The sequence below is a fragment of the Maylandia zebra genome, linkage group LG20, assembly GCF_041146795.1.
Source record: "Maylandia zebra isolate NMK-2024a linkage group LG20, Mzebra_GT3a, whole genome shotgun sequence".
Lineage (NCBI taxonomy): Eukaryota > Metazoa > Chordata > Actinopteri > Cichliformes > Cichlidae > Maylandia > Maylandia zebra.
Window position 1 is genome coordinate 30,058,066 of NC_135186.1, and position 11,167 is coordinate 30,069,232.

Sequence of the window (11,167 nt, forward strand, 5' to 3'; positions counted from 1 at the left end):
AACAAGTTTAGAATAATGTTTGGAAACCTCGAGCTTGGCCCTGAATAAAGTTGACACAGGCTGCCTACCAGCACATCTAAACATTAAAGTGCATCTATCTTATCAATTCAAGGTTAGATAGCAAACATCTGTGTTTTTCTTAAAATGTGACTATTCTTTTAAGTAACCTGTGCACACATACTGGTGATAAGTTCTCGCTGTTTTCCCACTAAGGCATTGTAGATGCTTTTTGGCACCAATGTGTATCTTATGTGGGAATGCCTTTCTGTCAGATCACTTGATCTTTTCTCTAACATTTTCCATGACTAAAGACTTTGCCAAGTATGTTTTAAAGACAACTGGAATGGAAGAAAAGCTGCAGTCTAGCAGTCATAACCAAACCCCTCAAAATTACAATCTCTTTTCAGGAAATAGTTACAGCATGTAACTCCGTGTAAAACCACAGCTTGTTTGCGTTGCATCACCGATGTCCGACTCAGCAGTCTCCCCACAGAACAGATGTCTCCCGAACTTGATCTTTGCATGGTTGAGTCACCGACTAAAGATACAGATTCAATTCTTCATTTTTTACAGCAATACTTCTTCATTTGTAAGGACTCTTTTTGCCTGAAAGCCCTTTACAATACATGCAATTGTTTCATTAACAGATGATGTAAATGTGAAACTTTTGCGGTAAAGATGAAGAAAAAAAAAAGAGTGGGCCACCCTCAGATAATTCCACTATGATGAATAAAGATTTGGATCCCAGGGCTGGAGAACAATCAGCTGCTGTTCTCACGAGTACAGCTAGACTTGCCTTCAGTTCCTCTGTGATGTGGGGTGAGAAAGAGGCTGCTGCCTGTGAATCATTTCATATTCATTTTTGCTGCTATATAAATATACAGATGTTTGTCCTGATATCACCTCAGTTTTCTGCTCACTGAGATCTTCAGAGGGATGCGAGCAGCTGGAAGACTGAGACCAGAGGAACCAGATGGTACTTGTGGAGTGCAGCCTCTTCCATTGCTATAGGGTTGTGGACCCTCCAAACACCTGGAAATAGTGTGGGCATAGAATTGCAGTGTTTGCCAGAAAATATCTGGCATTGACTGTTGGTCTGAAGTTTCATTAGATTGACATGTGTTGAGAAGTGAAAAAAAAAATCACATCTTTAGAAGTTTCTGTAGTTTTCCATCAGCGCCTTGGATGAAAGAGATTTCTTTAACTCAGAACATAATGATTTATGAATAGTTTCCAATGTGTTTTGTATGAAAATATCTCATCTTTTACAGTTAAAAGGCTCCAATAGATTGCATGCTCTGAATTTATCTCATTTCTCTTTTGCTAGGCGTGTGGTGGTTTTAATTGGCTGCAGGAGGTTCGCCTGACATGACTGCTGTGGAAATAGCACATTACGAGCAAAGGAAAGCCTTACTCATACAGCGCACACATAGAAGTCTCAGTAACTGTGTCATCAGTGAGCAGGCAACTCAGCTGAGAGAATGAGCTCCCCACAGCCAGTAAATGACTCCACCCAGCTGGTCTCTGTTGTCTTTATCCAAAAACTCCCCTCTGCACCTCATACTAACATCATCTACATGGCCTGCACCACAACTGAGAGACATGGAAGCAATTAGCAGCAAGCACAGAAACATATTGTATAGGCAGGGTAAAGTCCAGTCTGAGCTTCCTAAGACAAGCACTGGCTCTGTTTTAGCTTGCAAGCAAACTGATCACTGCTGTCAGGAGTGGTGTAAGGAAAACGGAAACTCTTTATGGATGTCTTATTCCAAAAATGAGTAGAAATTCCCACATGGAAAAGACATAAAAAAAACTTGTTGACAAGCTGACTTGATTCATATTTAATTCTTAGAATTATTTTGGCTCAAAAATATGCTTTTGGGCTGCATTCCTGGCTAAATAACACTCTGAACCATATTAGTTTCACAAGTAATAGAAAGTAGTCTCATTATGGGTTAGGTTTAAGACTGTTAACGGAAAAAACAATTAATGAGCCAGGGAATGGATTTTGGGGAAAAAGACGGAGTAGTAAAGAGACGTTTAATGAAAGCTGCAATCAGATTAAATGAATCAGGACTTTACATTTTTGGACTAGCTGACTAAATGTCAGAATATTTCAAAATCTGTTGAATGTAAATTGTTTTCTTCGATGCCTCCTAACATTATGAACGTGGACTGTTTATTTGCTCCATACCAACAGTATATATATGAAGTTTTTGTACTTTTTTTTAGCCTTTTAAATGATTGCTTTCTCATTTTCAAAGTGTGTCTTAAAGTGGGCGAGAGACCCATTCTGCATGTAATGATTCAAAACCCTAGGTTCTTTGTGAAAACATTTTCATGGAAGAAATCACCAGATTACAGATTTTACAACTTTTTGTTTCTGGGGTTTTGAATTTAGTTCCAGGAGTTAATTCTCGGATGTCAGAGCAGTTTGGATGCAACTAAAATATATTTTTCCAAACCAGTCAATTGTAATATTTGCATGACCAGACTGGTTAACAGTGTGTTGCCTTGGTTAAAGGTTGTTCATAGTGCAAAAAGAAAACTAACTGGAATACTTTATAAATGGTCAGCACTAGTGTGAAATATATGCAGTTTATAGTAATTAGTTTATAGTTAATATATGCAATTTATAGTGGTCTTTATCCGTCTAATTAATTCTGAATCCTGATGATATTTATTTTCACCACTCAATGCAACATTTCCTGTGATCCTCCCATCGTATCAGTGCTTTTCTTTCTTGTTACTCCGTCCTTCCACCCAGCCGGAGGTCATTATCATTCATATGGGGTATTACATAGTCAACAAGTTATTTCTTCCAAAAGTAAACCAACTCCTTAGTGACTGTGGTTCTGCCAGGTCCTGATGAACGGAGGTGGATCTGTCCAGAAAAGCTGGACGCGCCCATGACAGCAGCTCCTCAGAGAATCCAGCTCTTCTTGTTACTCATGGAAACCAACATGTTAATACACACAACTTTGCTGCAAGACTCAAATGTTCCGGGTTGTCTTCTCCTTCTTACAGGGGTGGGACAGTGGGGGGTAGCTGTGCTTTGATACATTCTTTACACTATAATTGCATCAGTCAAAATGACAGAGGCAGACAGAGGGATTTCTTGTAAAAGAGAGTTTTTTGTCCTCATAACAGCTCCTTTACCTAGGCAAAATGTGCACAGTGATCTGTGCCAAATCCCTAATAAAAGCCAGGCACATGGTGCATGACGAGTGAGGCTTTCACCGCAAAACTCCAGAGGGAAGCGCAGCAAGAGCGACGAAGAAAAAGGAGGAGAAGGTGGGATGTAGGCAAAACTTCCCAAGATCTGGGGAGATAACAAACTTTAACCATTACACGCCCCGTGTAGTCAGGCTGAGCTATGCAAGCATTAAATCCTTATTTGTTTCTGGGATTTCTCCATTCTTTCGCAAGATGAGTACTACTGACTGATAAGAGGAAAGTCAGCAAAACACTTTACTGAGATAATTCTTTAAAACAGAGCCAGCTGCACTTTTGAGAAAATTATCTCCCGCTTGACATCTTATTGATTTGGCTTAATGGATAAAGCACCTAACTGCAACCACATGCGCGCACACACAGATAACCACCCAGCATCAACTTTGAACTCACTGACAGTTTACTGAAACGCTGCCAGAAATATTTTAGAAGATAAGCAAGTGCTGAGAAAATGTTAAAAACTAAGAATGGTGTAATACTGTTTTTTTTAAATCACTTTGTCTGAAATGGAAAAAGAGGGGAAAACGGTGGGATAGTTGGGTAATTTAGGACACTGAGACCTCAGATTAGGTGATTCATCATCATAGTTTTGTGAATCAGAAGTTTTATCAAGACCACCAGACTTTTTACCCTCCTCTGCTGGTCATGTGTGAGACATCGGGCAACTAAGAACAGAGGCTCCACTTTAGTTTAGCTTGTACTCAAATCAGGTCATAAGCTTAAACACTGAGTACTAGTACTGTGTGATGAATGGTACACAGAAGTCTGCTGCCTTATTTAGAATTGTACTTGGAAGAGAGTTTGAGTCACAAGACATTGACGGCACAGTCTCTCCCAAGGGAATTCATTACAGAGAATGAATCAGCATTTTATACAAACACAAGGTGTTGGTGTTTATGCTCAGTAGAATTTGCGTGAGTTCGATATTACCATGAATGGTCAGTCTCTCCTTAGAGTGAGACATTTGGTCTCCAGGTTGTTCAACATGAATCAGCATTTAGAACAATGCTGTGACTTCCTGAAGGATGCTGGAAATGGAAAAGTCATCTTTCAGTGAATTTTTCATTGGACAATGATATGAACTGAAATGAAACTGTAGAGGAGACATAACCTCAACTTATGTTTTCATTATTGTTTTATTTCATAAATGAGCATCATGACAGATATTTAGACATTAGCTTTTTATTCTAGTTACCTCATCAAAAATGGGCGTGACCCTTCAAATCAGGCTCTATTAAAAACAGCTGTACTTAGTTTGTCATGTTTCTCTGGAAAAATGTTGGAGAACCCATAACCACAATAACTAGAGAAAGACTATTTACAGAACATTGTTTGTTTCATTTAGAGGAGACCTTAAAGCTCATACTCCTTAACAAGGATGTCCAAGTATTTCCAAAAATAACATTAACAGCTATCAATAGGTGTACAACTTATCCCTGTTAGATGTCATGAAAAAAAAAGTTTTGCAGTTTTGCTGTGTTAAAAAAAATCCGTTAAAGTGTTAAAAAATTAATAAAACAAAATGGTTTGTTCAGCTGTCTGATGCAAGCCTTCCGTCTCCTGTTTTATGAGAACTTTTACGAGAGGTTGGCAAATGGCAAGATAATGTTTTCCAATTGTTTTCTACCTGGGTGTTCCACTATAAAGAATTTATTTAAAGTGAAATAAGAGTTGAAGCTCTGTTGTTAAAAATGTATGTTTTGTCATTTTCCCCACAGGGCAGAAGCTACAGCTGTAGCAGAGAGTAGGTGGTCTTTCTCTAAAAGCCCGGAGCTGCGTTATATTCCATTACTGGTCAGGCCACAGTTATGTGTGGCCAGGAAAATGCATTTTAGCCATAAAGCAATTAATGTAATAACAAGGGTTTTACATAAATTCCAAATGAAAGTAAAATGGGTGCTTTTATAGTGACAGAATTCATTGCGGTCTCAGATTCAGTAACAGGAATGAAGACATCAACACAATTGCATAAACAACATGTGACGTTAAGTAAGCTGTGAAGTGAGTCTCCGTTCCCCTGAGGTGAAGGAGATTCATTAGCGGCACGAACAAGCAACATTCCTTAAGACAAATGCAGGAAGACTGGGAATTGTTTGACTTCAATGCTTGACTGTGCTGGCGACCTGGCACTCTCCTAATAATGCAACACAAACTCCCTGATAAAATGTGCCAGGATGTAACAATCATTAAGATTTACACAAATTATGCTAATACATAGAACCAGGCTTCATGCAACGGATAAACCTGTATTTTCTAAGCAAAACAAAAGGCAAAATGAAAAAGTTATTTTTCTGTTTTTTCACTCCAGAGCACGCTGTTTGAATTATGGATTCTTTAAAGACCCATCATACAAGCTGTGGCAGATTCAGTATCAAGTCTCAGTGATGGTCTTAAAAGCGCAGGCCTTTGTAAAAAAAAAAAGATTTTCCATGGAAATGTACCAGAGCGGGATGCAGCAGCAATAAAATACCTGCCTGTGTGGTTTTTCCTGCTCTTTGATACGTGCTATTGTTTGAATTTGAATTGACTCACAATGCGGTGATCTGCTGCTTACAACACCTGCTTATTTATTTAAAGGCTTATCATATCACTGAAGAAATAAACTCAGAGAACAGGTGGAGATGTTTAAATGATAACACATAAACTTTGGCGACGAGTCAGATTTCAACTGGAGGAAAAACCTGCAGTTGAACCATAATATTACTACAAACCCTGAATCCTTTCATTAGAGAGGACACTTCATTTCCACTCTACTCTACTCTGTTTGCTTGTGTGCACGGGTTGGTTTGTTTGTATCCCCTCCACCAAATATTTCATTGAATTCCTCATCAATAGAAGCACCAAAAGCTGATTGGGTTTCCCATTACCTCTCGTCCTGTGCCTCCTTTACTCCTATAAGGGTAAGAGCTATTACTAAAGAGCTTCAGACACACTGCACATAACCTTGCTCTGACTTGTACATTAGCAAGCTGACAGCATACCCTCTTCATGTTGGTTCAGACCAGCTGATACTAATAATGCACTGATCATAAACCTCAGAGGGCTTCTATATAAGGCTGCACAAGCATTCATGACACCTCGGTGGTCTGCACAGCATTGACATCAACATTGACTTATAAGGAGGAGCCGCACAGATTAAGGGGAGTCAAGGGATACTACATTTTTAATGGGCATTTGTTAGTCACCATACCGAGTAGTGTCTTCTTAAGGTTTCCAAAGGGTGACACGACTGAAATATGGTACATTCTTTTGAGGCCGCCACATAGTTTACGACCTACTGTGTTGTTCATCAGCCCCAGTAAGCAAAGTCTGCACAGGAAATAACACACAATACATCAGGAAGTTGACAGAGATGACAGATAGGGTAGAATTAATGGCATTTTACCCTGGCAAGTGGCAAAACTGTAATGTTGGCCATATTGGAGTAAAAGCTAATCTATTCTAAAGTATCTCAAAGCAGAAATTCATGTTATCCACATGACGGATGTGAATCATCCCCTAGGTTTTCCTCCTGTGTCACCGTGAAATAAGTATTTCTTACTAGTTTGGTGATTACTTAAGTTTCAGAAGAACCTTTAGCAACAATAATAACGGTAATTATTTTTTGTAAGACTTATTCAACTTATTCAATCTTGTGGCTGCAAAACAAGCCTGAATCATCACCCCTTCACCACCATGCTTGACAGTTGGAATGAGGTGTTTGTGGGCGTTTGTTTTGTCAAATGCGGTGCTGCTTTATGGCCACAATCTGCACTTTGCTCTTGTCCATCCAAAAGGATTGTTCCAGAATTCTTAGAATTCTTGTGGCTTGTTCAGATGCAGCTTTGCGAGTCTTAGGTGTGCTGCCATGTTCGTTTTAGGGAGAAAAGGCTTTCTCCTGGTAACCTCTTCAAAAAAACCCATGCTTGTTCAATCCTATTCTAATTGTACTGTAATGAACTTGAACATTTATCATGCAAACTGAAGCCTGTTTAGTCTGAGTGGAGCTCCTTTTTGCAATTTCACAGGAGTTGCAGTCTGGCGTCGGGGTGAATTTGTTGGGAAGACTGTGGCTTTTTGTTAACACAAACCTGAATGCTCCAGACCAGCAAACTGCCAAAACTTCAGCTTTTATAGAGGTGGTTATTATAGAGGTGCGTTTTTCACAGGATTGCGTAGAAACCTGTGAAAACTTTCTTATCACTCATGATTTAAGACCCGTTTTTCCTTGTCCAATAATTTGATTTATGACCACATATCAACAAAAAACATAAACTTATCATATATGCTTCCATTTTAGTATTTTAAAACATATTTAGTAGGGTATTTTATTCGTGAAGAAATCAAGTGAACATTGCACTTGGGTATATACACAGTAGCCTTTGAAAAAAAAATCATTAATCAGCCTTATATCTGCTGAGCCAAAATTTTAAACAAGCACTGCTGTGTCTATGTGAAGCCTCACAGAGCTGCTGAGCTGTAAATTAGTTGCTATGAATCAAAAAGACAACAGTTAAAATGCTATAAGCACAGAGGAGGTTGTTTTAATGATTCTGCACTGCATGGTTCTGTGTAAAGAGAGTGATAAATGTGAGCTTACACTTCAGGAAGGAAGCACCAACCTGAAAGCATTAACCAGAAACATTCAGGAAACTATGAACATATTTTGCCCCTTATATTGGTGTAGATGATGATAGTAAATGTAAAGATCACCCTTGGTGTATTCTTCATCTGTCAAATTAAAAGCAAAACGATGTGAACTTCATTATTTTCATGAGTTGTATTTAGAATTTTTCCATCAGTGAAATAAAATACATGTCTTCACTAAGTTGAAGAAGTGCTGAATGTCACTGCATTAGAGTGTCATGCATAAGAGTTCTGATGTCTCTATTAATGAAGTATCTGAAAGCACGATTATGCACGCGCTTAAACTGGCAGTGGGTGCTCTTAATTTTCCTGATATTGCAACAGTAACATGAGGCTATAAAAAATGAGCATATTTTTTCTTTGTCTGTGAGTAAAAGAAGAAACCGTAGCTCTATATATATATATATGTATATATATATATATATATATATATATATATATATATATATATATATATATATATATATATATATATATAGAGAGAGAGAGATAGAGAGAGATAGAGAGAGAGATAGATAGATTTTTACTCTAGTGCAGTTTGTTTTTGTTCCCGCAAAGCCGGTGCGTCTGTTTCCATATGAGCTCTATCAAACATATTTAGCCGAGGGAGTGGGTGTGGGAAGCAAATCGGAGGGAATGTGTGAATGGTTATGTGTGTGTGTGTGTGTGTGTGTGTGTGTGTGTGTGTGTGTGTGTGTGTGTGTGTGTGTGTGTGTGTGTGTTAAACAATACCCTGAGGCTCTCTCAGTGCTCACACTGATTCAGTGCCCTCTCCTGCTGTACCCCCAGATCCACACATTTTAACAGTCGCATTCCTTCGCACAGGGGCCTGGCGGCAGCCCTGTAGTGCGCCTGCCCCAATAGCAAAACACAGAAGGGGGTCAGGGGGCATATCATTACTCTGTGAGACAAATAGACCATCCAAACAAAACATGACACCCTGAACGTGAATGCAAAATTGTCCAAAGGGCAGTGCACACATTTTTTTTGTTCAATATTTTGTTTTAATTCAAATTCTGCAGTTTTGAGACCTCAACAGTCAGTGTCTTCTTCTTTTTAATGTAATAACATATAAATGTTGCTTCCTGAGTCCAGCTTGAAGTATTTAAGCACTATTAAGCTTCACTGCTGATACCAGTATTAAAGTGCGTTTTCACTCTCTTGCCAGTCTTGTTCAATGCTCCATAGCCAGGTGCTGGCATTTTGTCTCACTTTATCAGCCTGGACACTCTGAATCAGTGACCTTTCTCTAAAGGATGTCAAGTATTTTATGCAGCCTCTTAAAAAGTTGTGTATTTAGGCAAACATGTCAATTGAGGGACCACAGAGACTAAACACTCCATGAAGCGCAGTGAGCTGTAAATGCAGGCAGGTTAGAGAGGCTTTGTGTGTGTGTGTTATGGATCGTAGAACAAGGCTGGTGGAGTTGATAGTGGGGTCGTTTCCCCGCTTTAGTACCCTGCTTCCTTAAACTGATTTGCAGATGCACATAAAAACCAAAATTGCTCATTTTCAGCCATTTTATGACTCTTTTAAAAAAGGCAACAAAACAACGGACACTGTTTGAGTTATCTTACTACCCACACAAGTTGTCTCAATTTGTTTGTATTGACAGTAAAAGCTCATAAGAGGAAACCATAATGCACCAGGGTGGGTAAACTTTCCCTTGTAAGGAGCCTCCGGAAAGATTTCAACATCTGAAACAATCATATGATTCAGCCACTGTGTTGCTAAGAGCTTGTGTTGAAAACAATAGACGGGCTTCTCAGCAACACGGGCCGGCTCAGGACTTCCACCCCATCATGACAAATCTGTCATCCAGTATGAAGTGTCTCATACTAGCGGGAGATATCAGCAACACTCACCACCCTTCTATTATAAACATGGGGAATGTTACAGAGTGCAGATGGGAAAGCAAAGCTGATAGGAACTGACTGCGCATATATTCAAGGTGTGTTTGCGAGTGAAGTGTAACAGAGTGAACAGTATGAACCCAGTGAAACAGGAAAACCAGGCAGGCTTTTACACTAGAGGAATTTCCTGCCTGTAAGATGTGTGTCATTGTGTTTCTCCTGCTTAGGAGAAACAGACAGACAGCTTTTAGGCTTACCATTTACATTAGCTGAAGAATCTAATTTCAGTGTCCTATTCCTCTCAAAGTCTTTGTTAGGTTTTACACAATAATATAGCCCTCTATTCAAAAACCACATTCTCCATCATTGGCATCATTTTTCTTGATTAGAAAAACTTTTTATTCTGAGCAAAATTCCACTAAATGTTAAAAACACAAGAAACAAACAGAAGTTAAACTTCTTAATCATTGTCACTCGTGACCTGTCTGGGTTTGAACTACTGAGTTATCTGTTGTGGCCTTTATTTACTGTCTGTTTCCCGGTGGTAAAATGGTGTTTACTCTGTGACTTAAAAGCAAAACAGTTACCGTCAGGGTGTCTCTCCAGCCCCGTGGAGCCTATCAGTATCATCTCACAGTTGGTGACACAAAGAGAAATGAGATCAGGAGGTGGGATGGAGGTCGGTGTCTTCTGGAACAAAGATTAATAGCTGGTAATGACTGTTTGCTGAATTAGAGCTGGAGATTACCTTTATTTTGAAACTTCGAGTATTTTACAAAACTGTCTTCTTTGCCACAGTACACCTACAGTACAACCTAATTTCGGTTGGGGATTTGAGTGTTTGTGGTATTAGAAACTAATGTAGTGTTAAGCTGGTAGACACAAACTGCTTAGGAGGTCTGGGAAGCCTGATTCTTTCTCACTTCACACTCCAACATTTTTCATCTTTAAATGTAAAGTTTAGTCTTTGCATCCCAAAGCACTCTTCACAGAGCTCCCTCTATTTAACAAAGCTTAAATGATTTTATTCACTGTGAATATATTTTTTACAGTTGAAGTGCACTGCTCTATTGCAGATCCACTTTAAAAGGGAGAACAAAAGAAATAACTGTTATTTATTAGTAACAGTCTTATATCTAAGCTGGGGCCACCACACCCTTAGCTTAAGACAGTGGTTTTCAAACTGGGGGATGAGCCCACCTGGAGGGTCACATAGTCTTTGCAGGGGGTCATTGAATACCAAGGAGTGAAAATAACCAGAACAAATGTGATTTATTTAAGGAGAATAAAAAGTGAGTTTTCTGATGCTATTAGACTAACCTTTCATCAGAAATTTCTTTGGATTTATTTTAACTTAATCATTAATTGAAAACGATGTCTGTTCTTTCTTTGCCTTTGGGGGGAGACCTCGACCTTGTTGCACTGTGTAAACCAACCGAGAAACAGAACTTACC